The sequence below is a fragment of the Panthera onca genome, chromosome A1 (genome assembly GCF_046562875.1).
Source record: "Panthera onca isolate mPanOnc1 chromosome A1, mPanOnc1 haplotype 2, whole genome shotgun sequence".
In the NCBI taxonomy this organism is placed as follows: domain Eukaryota; kingdom Metazoa; phylum Chordata; class Mammalia; order Carnivora; family Felidae; genus Panthera; species Panthera onca.
This window is the reverse complement of record NC_138339.1, coordinates 217,294,696-217,310,163: the sequence shown is the minus strand read 5'-3', so window position 1 is coordinate 217,310,163 and position 15,468 is coordinate 217,294,696. Positions and strand designations below refer to the sequence as shown.

Below are 15,468 nucleotides of genomic sequence, written 5' to 3'. Positions count from 1 at the left end.
AACTTAAAAAAAAAATCACGATGTATAGATTCTAGTTCTTTTTTAAAACTTTCTTTTGTTGTGGTAAGAACTTTCTTTTTCCAGTTTTACCAAGGAATAAAATTGACAAATAAAATTGTAATATATTTGAAGTATACAGTGTGATGATTTGATATACATATGTATTTTGAAAAGATTCCCACATATAAGAGGTACCATGCAGTATTTGTCTTTCTCCGTCGGGTTATTTTACTTTGCGTAATACCTTCTAGATTCATCCATTTGTCACGCATGGCAGGATTTCCTTCTTTTTAAAGATCAAATAATATTTTATTGTGTATATATGCCACATTTTCTTTATCCATTCATCTGTTGACAGACATTTAGGTTGTTTCCATACCTTTGCTATTGTGAATTATGTTGTGAAGAGCGTGAACATGGGAGGGCAGGAATCTCTCTGAGTTCCTGATTTCAATTTCTTTAGCTATGTATATCCCAAAAGTAGGATTGCTAGATCATATGGTAGCACTATTTTTAATTTCTTGAGGAAATTTCATAATGTTTTCATAATGATTGTACACTTTACATTCCCACCAACAGTATACAAGAATTCCCCTTTCTTCATATCCTTACCAGCACTGGTTATCTCTTGTCATTTTGATAATAGCCTTTCCAGTGGGTATGAAATAATATCTCATTGTGGTTTCAGTTTGCATTTTCCTGATGATTAATGATTTTGAGCACCTTTCCATTTACCCATTGGCCACTTTTATTTCTTTTCAGGAAAATATTTATTCGGGTCTTTTGTCTATGTTAAAATTCTTTGCTATTGTGTTATAGGAGTTTCGTGTATATTTTGGATATTAGATATGTAGTTTGCAAATATTTTCTTTCATTCTGTGGGTTGGCTTTTCATTTTGTTGATGGTTTCCTTTGCTACACAGAAGATTTTTGATTTGATGTAGCCCCCTTGTTTATTTTTGCTTTTGGTTTTGTTTTTGATGTTAAATCCAAAAATTATTGCTCAGACCACTGTCAAGGAGCTCATCCCCTATGTTTTCTTGTAGGAGTTTTATAGTTTCAGGTCTTATTTTCAAGTCTTTAATTCATTTTTGTGTATGGTATAAGATAGTGGTGCAGTTTATTTCTTTTGCATGTGGATATACAATTTTCTGAGCATCATTTATTGAAGAGGCTTCTCTTTCCCCATTGTATTTTCTTGGATACTTTGTCCAAAATTAATTGACCATATAAATCATGAGTTTGTCATGGATTCTCGGTTCTCTTCCACTGATTTATGTGTCTGTTTGTATGCCCATCTATATTGTTTGGATTACGATAGTTTTGTAATATAGTTTGAAATCAGGAAGTGTGATGTCTCAGGCTTTGTTTCCTTTCGTAAGATTGTTTTGGCCATTTTGGGTCCTAGTGATTCCAAATTTTAGGATGTTTTTCTACTCTATGAAAAATACATGGAATTTTGATAAGGGATTGCTTTGAATCTGTAGATTACTTGTGTAGTATGGGCAGTTTTACAACATTACTTCTTCTAATCCATGAAAACAGAATATCTTTCCATTTATTTATATCTTCAATTTTTTTATCAATATTTTATAGTTTTCAGTGTACAGAACTTTCCATTCCTTGGTTAAGTATTTTATTCTTTTTGATGTTACTATAAATGGGATTGTTTTCTTAATTTTTCTTTTTGATAGCTTATTGTTAGTGTTTAGAAATATACCTGAACTTTGTATATTGATTTAGTTTCCTGCAGCTTAATAAAATTCATTTATTTGTTCTAACAGTGTTTTTGGTGGAATCTTTAGATTTTCTGTGTATTAAATGATGCGATCTGTAATTTCTTTCTTTTCTGGTTTGGATGCCCTTTCTTTCCTTTTTTTTCCCCCTAATTGCTATGGCTACCAATTCCAATTGCTATGCTATGTTCAGTGGAAGTCGTGAGAGTGGGCATTCTTGTTTTGTCCCTGTTCTTAGAGGAAGAACTTTTAGGTTTTTACCATTGAAAAGCCCACCATGATGTTAAGAGTGGGCTGGTCATATGTGAATTTTATTATTTTGAAATACATTCCTTCTATTCCCAATTTGTTGAGAATTTGTATCATAAAAAGGATGTTGATTTCTTTCAAATGCTTTTTCTTCATGTATTGAGATGATCATATGATTTTTATCCTTCATTTTGTTAATGTGGTGTCTCACATTGATTAATTTGCATATGTTGAAGTATCCTTGTACCTTAGGAGTAAATCCCACTTGATCATGATGTATGATCTTTTTAATGTATTGTTGAATTCAGTTTGCTTATATATATATTTTTTAAGTGTATATGTATTTTTGAGAGAGACAGCATGAGCAGGGAATGGGCAGAGAGAAAGAGGGACAGAGAGAATCCCAACAGGATCCACACTGTCAGTGCAGAGGCTGATGTGAGGCCTACACATATGAATCATGAGATCGTGACCCAAGGTGAAACCAAGAGTTGAATGCTTAACTGACTGAGCCACCCAGGCACCCCAGTTTGCTTATATTTTGTTTAGGAGTTTTGCCTCTGTAGTTTTTTCTTTCTTCTAGTGTCCTTGTCTGATTTTGGAATCAGGGTAAAGCTGGTCTCTTAAAATAGTTTGGAAGTTTTCTCTCTTCAGTTTTTTTTAAAGAGTTAGAGAAGGACTGGTATTCTCCTTTAAATATTTGGTAGAATTCATCAGTGAAGCCTCTGGTCCTGGTGAGGATACAAAATCTTTTGTTTATCGGTAAGGTTTTGATTAGTGGTTCAATCTCCTTAATTATAATTGGTCTATCCCATTTTTCTATTTCTTCATGATTCAGTTTTGGTCGGTTGTATGTTTCTAGGAATTTCTGGTTTCTTCTAGGTTGTCTAATTTGTTGGCATATAATTGCATATAGTAATTTGTTATGATCCTTAGTATTTCTGTGTTAACCATTGTGATGTCACCTCTTTCATTTCCAGTTTTGGTCTTCTCTCTCTGTTTTTTTTCTAGTTTTTATAGAGAAAATTTTTCTTAAAAAATATTTGCTCAATATTAGAAACTGATCTTTTCTATTTTTTCATCTATTTTATTTATATTTGCTCTGCTTTGTTATTTTCTTCCTTCTATTAACATTCTTATACTTTTTCTAGTTTCTTGAAGTGTAATATCAGGTTGTTGATTTGAGATCTTTCTTTTTTCATAATGTAGGTGCTTATTGCCATAAACTTCTCTGGTAGAACTGCTTTCAGTGCATTCCATTAGTTTTGGTTTGTTGTGTTTCCATTTTCATTTGTCTCAAGATTTTTTGGATTCAGTTTTGATTTTTTTCTCTGGCCCATTGGTCTGACCTGGCAGCTAATATTTGTTCTCAGTCACATTTTACCTTTTACCATGCTTGGAGGAGATAGGGCTATCTAGTTTTCTTATTCTCTACAAACCTCGTGTTCTTGTCACCTACTTTTTGACATTTTTGTGATCTAGGCAGCTAGAATATAAGTTTTCTTGACCCCTTGCAGACTGCAATCTCATCTCAATCAGAATTGTCAAGTGGGTTGCTGAAAGCCAGTCTTTAGCCTGATTGGAGAATAGAGCCGTACCTGGCTGCAGACAACTCTTTGCTGGGTATTTCCCAAACCTAGGACATTTCCTGCTTGAGTACATGGCTGAATCACAGAATATGTTCAATCTGACCTCAGCATCTTTCACTTGTATGAAGTTGGAACCAATTATCAGAAAGAAATATTCTCTATTGAGTTTAGGAATTTTCAATTACTGAAGTTTCCTTTTAGAACAGAAATGTACTTTTTATTGTGCCAGACTACATGATTTTTTTTTTTTATCTTTGAATGAACGCATGGTTATTTATTTTTTTTTTGAAGCCTGACTCTTGGAAAGCAGTCTTATACTAATATTTATTTAAACATGGCAGACTATGGGTCAGAAAATCTAAGAGGTAATTTGAAATGCACTTTGGAGTATGTTATATTCAAATCTTCCAGGAGATCAATATGTTTCACTAAACTAGATACACAAAATTTTATGTATTCCTTAATATATGAACAATGATTTTTACCAATAACATTTATAGTATTGTGGAGCTAACTCATCAAAGATAATTCTCTACAAGTGCTGCCAAAAATCAGAGCTGATCTTGGCATGAACCTAATGCTTCTGGGTCTGAAGTCTTAGGTCTCCAGGCATGGGGAATTTGGCCTTCTGTCATCAAGACAACAAGAGAATTTCCTACATTTTGCCTAAAATGAAACTCAACCAATTTTTCTCCCATTTAGTTACTTACCTCTAGTTATTTTTCACTGATAGGCAAGAAACTACTTTTATCAAAGAACATAGAAATGCAATTCATTTCTTTCTTTTTTAATGTTTATTTATTTTTGAGAGAGAGAGAGCGAGGAGGGGAGGGACAGAGAGAGAGGGAGACAGAAGATCTGAAGTGGGCTTTTTGCACTGACACCAGAAAGCCCCATGTGGGGCTCGATCTCATAAACTGCACAATCAAGACTTGAGTCAAAATCAGAAGCTTAACCAACTGAGCCACCTCGGTGCCCCTCAATTCATTTCTTGAGTGCCTGTTTTTTGTGGGTACTGTGTGTCACAGGAATTTTTAAAATGAGTAAACTGTGGTCTCTGCTCTTTAAGGAGTTGCAATTCAGTAGTAGGGACAGGTAAGGCATAAATAGCTAGAATACAAGGTAGCTCTAATCAGTGCTATAATTAGGATGTTGTGCAAATACCAGAGTATGAGAGATTAATGGTTTTAGACTACGAAAGACTTCCTTCTCCTATTTTCTTCTAGAAACTTCCTAAGGCTAACACTTCTGGCCTCTCTCCCCACTACGTGAGGAGAACGGATGTTGTTCAGATCTACTCTCCAATCTATCAGTTTCAGTGGTAGAGGCTTCTGACCTTGTAAGCAAAGACTGTGTTTGTCTATGTTTGCCTTAGTGAGAAGCTTAATTCTGGCATTTAATAGGCCTCTTTGCCTTTTGTACCTTGCTCTTCAACAATGGTAATAAATTAATGATAATATTGCCAGAGATCAGAATGTGTGGTATAAAAACACATATAAACACTTTTATCAAAACAATTTAATTGTAGAGATATGCTAAGTTACTTCTCATTTTATTGATCAGTTACTTGAAAAATTCTGCACTATGTTAGTTTTTTGCTGATGCAATGTAGTATAATGAATAATTCCAAAATTTAGTGGCTTATGATAACAAATATTGATTCACTGCTTATAAGTCTAATGGTGGGCTGGCCATGGCTCTCCTGGGCTTTGCTAAGCTTGATGTGTCTTTCATTCTGGGATCTTCTTTGGCGTGAGTTATTCTCATGGTGGAGGACAGGAATGCAAAAGGGGCAAACTGAAGCTTGTAGTATTACAGTCTCTTACAGTCTCTGCTAACAGCTGGCATATTGTCATCTCTGTTCACACTTGATTGGTTAAGGCAAGTCAAATAACCAACTCCAAAGCCAATGGGGCAAGGACATCTACTGTATTCACAGTGAACCATGACAAAGATGAGGACAGAATAAAGGGTTGTGATATAATTTCCCACATGTACTTCTGGGTTTCAGTTAGTTTCTTGTATATAGAATCTTTAGCTACTTAATGCTATTTGCATCATCTAACTTATTTATTCCATCTGTCTTTGATAAAACTCTGAAGACATTCACAATTCTTTAATTGTCTCCTGCCATAGAGTATCATTTGGGTGAATATTTTAATGTAAGTTAGTAAATATTACTAAATATTTAATGTGAATTATTTTAATATTCATAAAACTTTGGAAGAGCCTGTGAGGTTGGACAAATTCTTTACTACCAGAAAATATTTTATTTCTTAATATTCTTAGATGAACTGGGGTCATAATTACTGTTCTGTTTGTGGTGGGCAGACTATAGGGTGCCTCCATGATCCCTGCTTCCTGGTTCTCTGATTCTTGTGGTCTCCTTTTCTTGAGTGTCAGTAGAGCTCGTGACTTGCTTGTAACAAATAGAATATGACAAATGTGATAAGACATATGTGATTATATGTAAGTGATTATATAATATTGTAAACCCTGTCCTGCAAGGATATTCTCTCCTGCTGGCTTTGAGGAAAGGTATGACTATGTTGGGAAGGCAGAGATCTGAGAGTGACTTCCAGCCAATGGTTAGCAAGAAAGTGAGGTTCTCAGTCCAACAACTTAATAAAACCAAATGCTGGTAACAACTATGTGGGCTTGGAAATCGATCCTTCCAGTTGGCACTCAGATTAGACTGCAGCCCCCACTGATATTTAGATTGGAACCTTGTGAAATCATGAGTCACAGGACCCAACTAGGCCCATACTCTTGGTCCATAGAAACTGAGATAATAAGTGTGCATATTTCATGTATTGTTAAACATTATTAGAAAACTTTTTAATCCATTATCCATTTTGGAGTATCAAGGATAAAATGTCTTTGTTAATTGTGTTACCTGCTAATTTTATTTGTTTCATTTTGGTTTCCTACTTTGTTATAATTGGTTTTGTTTGTGTATTAACATCAAGAATTTTGGGTGGTAAATTCTGTGTAAGCAGATTTTCTTAAATCCCTTCATCTCATACATACTTTTATGTTTACAGAAAATTAAAAATACATACTTTTAAATTAATATTTAGTAAACCTCTACAATGTATTTGGCACAATCCTATGTGATGGGGCTACAAAGCAAGAGACACAGAAATGGTCCCTGCCTTCATAAAGTTTATGTTTTATTGGAAAAATCAGATAATAACAATGAAATACAGTTTTGAAATTACACACTTGAATAACTGCATGAAGAAAATAAATAATTTGCTGCTATATAGGAGTAACTAGATCTTTTCTAGCAAAGTCTTTTGAGGAGTTAGCATTTAAACTGAGATTTAAAAGATGAGAAGCGGGGCGCCTGAGTAGCTCAGTCGGTTGGGCATCCAGCTTCGGCTCAGGGTATGATCTTGTGGTTTGTGAGTTCCAGGTACACGTGGGACTCTGTGCTGACAGCTCAGAGCCTGGAGCCTACTTCGGATTCTGTGTCTCCTTCTCTCTCTGCCCCTCCCCCACTTGTGCTCTGTCTTTCTCTATCAAAAATAAATAAATGTAAAAAAAAATTTAAAAAAAAGATGAGAAGGTGAGGGGCAACTGGGTGGCTCACTTGGTTATGACTCTTGATCCCAGTTCAGGTCTTGATCTTGGGGTTGTTAGTTCAAGCCCTGTGTTGGGCTCTGTGCTAGGCATGAAGGTTACATAAAGAGATAGGTAGATGAGAATGTGTAAATTTAATCTCATCACTTTAGAACTGGATGAGTTCTGTTGGTGCATAATTTTGTTTGCTTGTGTGTGTGTGTGTGTGTGTGTGTGTGTGTGTGTGTAGAGAAAATATGGGTTGGATAGGAATTGGGTTCAGAAATGAATGCAAACAAAAATATCTTGGATTTCAAGAGATTGAAAGAAAATGTAATTAACAAAAAGTGTATATATTTGGAATATAATCTTGTGATAACTTGGATAGGAATTGTATGGTATAATACTATGTCAACAATTCTTAGGTTGAGAAAAAAGATACTTAAAAATAATAGAGACATTGAGTCCCATCTAGTACATGTTGGCCATATATATACTTATTTATGAGAGCAGAGTCAAGACATTTCTGAAACTGCTTTGTATAACTATCTCCCTCTGCATCTCTTCCTTTTTTTTCTGCAATTGTTCTGCTGGCTTTTATTAAGCCATAGATATTTCACCCCACTGTGAATCTAAATCTTTTGCTTCAGTTACTTCTACACACCTGCACTGAATTTTAGAACAGAGGCCAGTATACATTCTGGAAACACCACGAAGAAAATAAAATTTTCTCTTACTTTGGCTTGAACTTTTTTTTTCCAGTCAGTTTCCAGAGTGTTTGTTTCTCAGGCATTTTCTCTTGATGGCAAAAGTCTGTCTCCCAAAAGCATGTTTGGAACTGAAAGTGCATTTGTCTTGAAAGACTGGCGCCATCTTAAGTGTAAATGTGTGCTTTGTGAACATTAGTAGTTGTTGAGAAAGACAAATAATGGAGATTGTGTGTATGAGTTCTCTGTGTTTGTATGTGGGAGAGGGAAAGGGAAGTGGGGAGGAAGATTAGAAGGGAGTCAGGAGGAAGAAGCAGAAGAGAAGTAAGGAGAGAAAAAGGACATTGTTTGAGACAGTTGATAAACAGAAATCAATTTGACCTGAAGCAGGTGCTAGAGTTACAAAGACCATCACAATAGAACTATATTTACTGATGAGACAGGAAATGATGGGAAAAGGGGACCACTTAGAGAAATCTTGTCAGATAGACAGGAAGGTACCAGAGAAGAAAACTAGGAACGATATAGTCCTCCTTTTCTGGGCTATGTTCTAGAAAAAGTGGCTAACTCAAGTTCCTTGTGACAATGGGTTTAATGATTCAGGAGCCAAATTTTTCAGGACTAGGATCTAGATAAGCAGCTAGATACCTGGAGTGTTGTTTTATTTTTCTTTTTAGTTAAGTTTTTAATTTTAATTCCAGTATAGTTGACATATGGTGTTATATTAGTTTCAGGTGTACGATATAGTCATTCAACAATTCTATACATTTCTCAGTGCTCCTCATGATAAGGATACTCTTAATCCCCTTCATTTATTTCACCCATTCCCCCACCCACCTCACCTCTGATATACTTTATTTTAAACAAGTACCCTTACTTAAGGTTTTTTTTTTCAACAAGATCAATTTTTACTTGAAGCATACCTCAGAATACATGATTCTAAAAGATACATTTAAAATATTCCATCCAAGAAAGATGGAATACACACTTTCTTTTAGAACACATGGAAGAATCCCCTGGTTAACTCACATAATAAGAAACATAACAAATAGTACAAATTTAAGAAGATTGAAATCAAATCATTCGAATCACAACGGCACACAACTAAAGATCAACAATAAAACAAAACCGGAAAATTTACAATATAAATATTAAATATTTAATATATTAATATTAAACATCACACTACTACATAAGCAATGGGCCAAATAAATCAATGGAAAATCAGAATAGGTCTCAAAAGAAAAACAAAATATTCCAAAACCTATGGGATGTAGCAAAAGCAGATGTTAGAGTGAAATTTATCATATAAATGCTTGTATTAAGTTGTTTATTTGAACTTTTTTTCTTAACATTATAACACAAGGAACTAGAAAAAGAAGAAACTTAGCTGAAATTTAGCAGAGGAAGGAAATAAAAGAAAATTCAGAAATAAAATAGAGATCAGAATAAACAAATACATAACATTGAACATAGTGACCAGTTTTTCCAAAAAAAATAAGCAAAATTGGCAATGCTTTAACTACATTAAAAAAAGGAACAGAGAAGCCTCAAAAACCAAAATGAGAAATGGAAGACAATCATCAGATAAACACAATGTGATAACAAGTTACTATAAACAATTATATACTAATAAATCAGATAACTTAGAAAAAAACCAGACAATTCCTAAAAATCCACAAGTTGCCATGAATATTTAATCCAAGAAATAGAAAATCTTCTTAGACAATAACAAGAATGAAAGTTGAGTTAGGAATCAAAAATCTCCCAGCACAGAGAAGCCCATGACCACATGGTTTCACTGGTGAATACTACAAAACATTTAAAAAAGTAATTAAGAACAAACTTTATCAAAATCTTACAAATAATGAAATAGAGGGAACACATTCAAAATCATTCCATGAAGCTGGTAGTACCCAGATACCAAAACAGGAAAAAAATAGAACAAAAAAGTCTAGTTTGTCCAGTATAAATATTGCTACTCGACTTTCTTTTGACATAGGAAAGCAGAATTACTTGGGAAATGATCCCCACAGATATTTATTTTCCTAGTACCAGAGAAGTTGAACACTTGAGGCTACCAGCAGGAGGTGCAAGAATGGAATTAGAAATGGGGTATACTAGAAGCCTGATTAATACGCTAAAGGATGTTAATGCAGTCAAAAAGTGGCTGTCTATAAATTTGTAGTGATTTCAGAAGAAGTGAAAGCACAAGGCAATAGTCCTAATATCCTGCTTGGTTTTGGCAAAAGAAGAAAGCTTATTACCGCTAGATCTCTTGGGGGACATCTATTCATTATGCTACTTTTCTGACCCCCACTCCTTATGTCACATACATCATTTTCAGCCCTCTTTCTTGGACATTTGCCATGGTAGTTGTTTAAACTCTTTCTCTCTCTTCTTTTACTTGCTTTTTAAGACACTCCATTTCTAATCTTTCGAACATTTCTTCTTTAACTCACTATGCTATTGGAGCTTTAAGAACCAAACATATATTAGATATTGTTATTTAATTCAACCATAATTTATCGAACACCCTAGTACTAGATATTGTGCTAAGTGTGGGGATGAAGAGATAAGGAAGCTGACCCTGCTTCTTGAGATGCTATCATACCAGCAGGTTAGGATAGATTTTCATTAAACAAGCAGACACTACACAGCATATGCATTCTGATGGAGGTGGGGTACAACAGACAATTCTGGGGATGTCCAGAGTGCTTAACAGTGGTTACATTTGAGGTGGTCTTGAAAGATGGCTAGGAGCTCACTAAGTGAAAGGAGATGTGGGAAGGGTAGAGGAGGGCTTTCAGGATGAAGAGAATGAAGTAAACAGCCTGGTAGGTCTCAGAATTGGATGGAAGGGTAAGGCTGAAACCTGCACAGTAGGTTTAGGGGAGTGGTGAGGGATATGAATTAAAAGGTAGAGAGGAGCCAGTTCCTGGAGGTTTGGTATGCTGGGTGAGGTAATAGTATGGATGTTCTCCTATAGCTGACAAGGAGCCATTCAACGATCCGGGAAAGAAGTATTACGATCAAGATTTTACTTTAAAGATGAAATTATAATAGCTGTGCCAAGGACTGATTTAAAGACAGGTTAGATAGATGAAGGAGACAAATTAGTAAGCTATTGCAATTGTTGGTGTGAGACATGAAGTGGCTCTGAACCAGGTGGGGGTGGTGGGGATGGACTACTGGCTTAGATATTTGAGAGGTAGAAAAATAGTATTCAGCAACTGGTTGGATACCAGGGGTAAAGAAGAAAGGAGACTATGATTCAGGAGGAGAAAAGATGTTTGGGTGAAGAAAAAGAGTTCAGTTTTGGATATGTGCTTGAGGGGTCATAGGACACCTAGATGGAGTTAATGGAAGTCAGTTTCATTACAATAGAGGGTGAAGCTCTTGAAGAAAATGAGACTGCCTGGGACATTATAAAGAGAGAAAAGATCCTTGAGAATACCAGTAATTGAAAAACAGGGAAAGGAAGAAGATAAGTCAGCCAAGAGTAAGAGAGCTGTCAGAAAGGAAGGAGAACCTCTTACCAGTGCAAAATGCCTCTAATCCTGTGGGTTGAAACTGATAGAATTAATTACCTCTGCAAATGAATCACCATTCAAATCAGGAGTATTCACAAATTCAGAGTATTTTTGGTGCTCAAAAATAATGGTACTATATAAATTGTTGTCTTAAAACGGAGTGTGTGAAAAGACTCTTCAATAGATCTGGGGACTTAATGAAACTTATAATAATGTAGGAAGCCAATTTAATCCAGAATGTAAAGGAGTGAATTAAAAAAGCTTCAGTATGAAGGAGACTTTCTTTGAGCAGTTCATTTGGAAAATATGTGATTTCTCTTACATTTGTCCTTTTACCTTAAATTTCTTTTTCTCTCAGTTTAGTTCAAGAAGAGATTGATATTCAAAATTAGATTTATGGAAGGGACATTTTAGAGAATTGTAGCTGGAACATCTGTATATATCAGATACAGTTGTGGCCAGTGCTTTTATTCTTCTTTCATTAAAAAAAATATCTTGGCTATCTTTCCATATCAGTACACAAAGAGCTTCCTTCTTTTTTTTAAAATTGCTGTGAAGTATTCTACTGATGGATGTAAGTAAGATAATAGCTGACTTCATATTGCTGGAAATTTAGGTAATTTTTAATCTTTTCCACTACAAACAGTGCTGCAATGAATAACCATATACATGTGCATGTGTCATTTTTACAATCTGTTGATCTATCTGTATGATAAATTCCTAAAAGTGGAATTGCAACTTCAAATATGCACATTTGTAATTTTAATAGATATTGCCAAATTGCTTCTATATGAGTTGTTCCAAATAGCATTTTCACCAGCAATATGGAAGAGTAGTTCATCTTTTTGCCACTGCTTTGCCAACAAAGCTGTGTCCAAATTTTCAAAATGCTGCCAATTGCATAGATTAAAAACACAGTGTATTTTTTTGCATTGTTGTTATGAATGTGATTGAAGGCATTTCCTATATTTAGTATATATAGGTCCTTGTCTGTGACTATTTATTCATTTCTTTTGCCTTTTCTATTTTTTATTGGTAGGAATTCATTATGTATTAATTAAACTGATACATAAATTTCCCAAAGTTATCTTTTGTCTTTTGCCTTTGCTTATGGTGTTTTTGCTTTGCAGAAAATTTTAACTTAAAAGTAGTCAAATTTATCGGTTATTTAAAATTTGTTTTGAAAAATTTGTTTTTAAATTTTGTAAGGTATAAAAGTTATAAAGGTCTCTGTTATTCTGAAGTTGTACAAAATATTCTCCTGTTTTCCCTCTAATACCATGGTTTTGTTTGTTTTTTAATTTTTAAAGGTATTTGGAAATTTTGCTGATATAAAGTTGGAATCCCTGGGTAGACAATTAGCTTAGACCAGAAAAATAAGTAATTGAGAATGAGAAACTTGAAGATGTTCTTTTATCCTAAAATACTAGAATTATTATAAAAAATTTTTGGAGTGGAAGGTGGCTGCCATGATTTCAACACTCCAAAATACTAGAAACAATTTCATTTCTATTCTTTTTTGTTTATTTCAGCCATGTATTAAATAGAACTTAGGTAAAAAATATTCTTTCTTTACATTAGCTTGGAGGCAGACACAAAGAGTTCCGACCAGTGGTAGGTATGGAATGGAAGAACAGAAGGTTAAAGAGCCTTAAAGTATTGTGAGGTGTGGACCAGACTTTTGAGGACAAAGGACACAATAGCATTTCATTTCATTTCATTTCATTTCATTTCATTTCATTTCATTTCATTTCAATTTATTTATTTATTTATTTATTTATTTATTTATTTATTATCTATCTAACTACTAACTAGATTTTATTTTATTTTTTAAAATATTTATTTATTTTTGAGAGACAGAGTGTGAGCAGGGGAGGGGCAGACAGACACACACACACACACACACACAGAATCTGAAGCAGGCTCCAGGCACAGAGCCTGCCTTGGGGCTTGAACCAACAAACTGTGAGATCATGAACTGGGCCAAAGTCGGATGCTTAACCAACTAAGCCACCCATGTGCCCCACTACTAACCAGACTTTTTATTTTATTTTGTTTTATTTTATTTTATTTTATTTTATTTTATATTTTATTTTATTTTCTATTTTTGACCTTTTATCCTTTTTTACTAACCAGATTTTAGAGTGAAATTGGAGAAGGATTATTGGGGAAAAAATTTGAACTGAATTAGTATTAAATTTTACTCCGAAGGATGTGATAAATAATGACTTTAAAATAGTCCTTGCAGGGGCACCTGGGTGGCTCAGTTCATTAGGTGTTGGACTTCAGCTCAGGTCATGATCTTGCAGTTTGTGGGTTCGAGCCCTGCTTTGGGCTCTGTGCTGACAGTTTGGAGCCTGGGGTCTGCTTCATATTCTGTGTCTTTTTCTCTCTCTGCCCACCCCTGCTCTTTCTCTCTCTCAAAAATAAATGAACATTATAAAAAATAAATAAATTTAAAATAGCCCTTGCATTAAGTTTTGTCATCAGTTTGGTTTAGGTCAGGCCAGGTTTTGCTGCCAAATGAGTTTCCAAAAAACATTTGTTTTCAGAACTTTCTGAATTCTGTCTTCAGAATTTAGGTTAATAGATTGTGGACTTGCATTGTGCAAATGATTTGAGTTGTGTCGCTGCAGTGATTTTCCCTGTATTTATCACTATCAGAAGAGGATAGTTCTCTGTGGCAGGATATTTTACTCTTTTGACAATGACTGCAAGAATAGAAAAGAAGATTCGTGTTTTAAATACATCTTTACCTACAGTTTCATTTGATGGAATACTATGAACAAAACTCTTCCATAATATATTGTGTATGGAACATTCTCAGATAAAACCACAATCATTTTTTCCCATATATTTCATAGTTTTCAGATCACTTATATTGTGGCTTGTAGTTAATATTCCACTGGTTAAATATTCTGCATACGCGTTTACACTGTGCATGGTTTTAGGTGTTGGGGAAACAAATGAGAGATGCTCTTGCAGTCCATTTAGTGAGACAAACAAGTAAACCAGTAAGCATAGCCCAGTGTAGTGAGTGTTATGTACAAATAGGAACAGGGTGCTTTGGGGACATGGAGGAAGCACAGCTAAACCAAACAGGGGGCTTGAACTGAGTTCTGAACATCCAAAGAAACTTGAAATTGTTCTTTGAGAAAACTTTTTGGAGTGGAAGGTGGCTTCCATGATTTTAATACCCTAAAAGACTAAAAGTAATTTGTTTCAGTGTTTGCTTATTTTAGCAATATATTAAATATAAATTAGGTGGATAAAGAAAAAAAGTTAAGTGAAGACCTGGAAAAATAAATGCAGGAAAAACAAACTTGCAAGGTACATGTATAGGGAAGTTCAAATGGTTTAGCTGGGCTGGAGTGAAAAGTGTGTAAGGGCTGAGGAAAGCACAGCCAGAAAGGTAGGAAAGAGATCATGAGGGGTCTTGGGTCCTGAGTAATGGCATATGACCGTTGTTATGAAAGCTAGGGGGTTAGGGAATACATTGAATAATTTTAAGCAGAGATCTGACATAACTGTCTGCCTTTGATAAAGACATCGTGATATTTCTGTGGAGGGCAAATGGAGGTGGGTCAGAGGGAAGTTGGGAGATCTAGCAAAAAATGGTGAAGGCCTAACCTAACAGGATGGGTGGAAGGAGGGAAGACTCAAGAGGTATTAAGGCCATAGAAGCTATAGAGACCAATGATTGACTGAATGTGGAAGAGTGGAAGTAAAGGTGAGTCCCAGGTTTCTTGGTTGAGTAGTTTGGTATCAGATGGTAATGACCTCACTGTGGAGGAGCTGGCTTGGAGAAAGGTGATCAATTTGCCAATGGGATAAATTAATAAAGTTACCCAGGATATGGTTAGCAGCATTTCGGCATGTGGGAGAGAGGTCAGCGCCAGAGAATAGATCTGGGCCTTATCCCAATATTCCTGATTTTTATGCCAGAGATTTGGATTTGACTATTTAGGGTGGGGCCATAGAGTAAAGAAGAGAGATTCTGGGTCTGCGCCTTAAACAGACAAGTGCATCTCCTATACAAATTGGGCAGCAATGATTACTTTTAAATAGTTTCCTGATAGGGGTGCCTATA

General features: G+C 34.9%; 1 long non-coding RNA gene across 1 annotated transcript in view; it reads left to right on the top strand.

Annotated features, from left to right (window-relative positions):
- The window catches only part of LOC132682082 (uncharacterized), a 306,131-nt gene that overhangs the window by 195,479 nt on the left and 95,184 nt on the right, over positions 1-15,468 (top strand). The window lies entirely within an intron of this gene.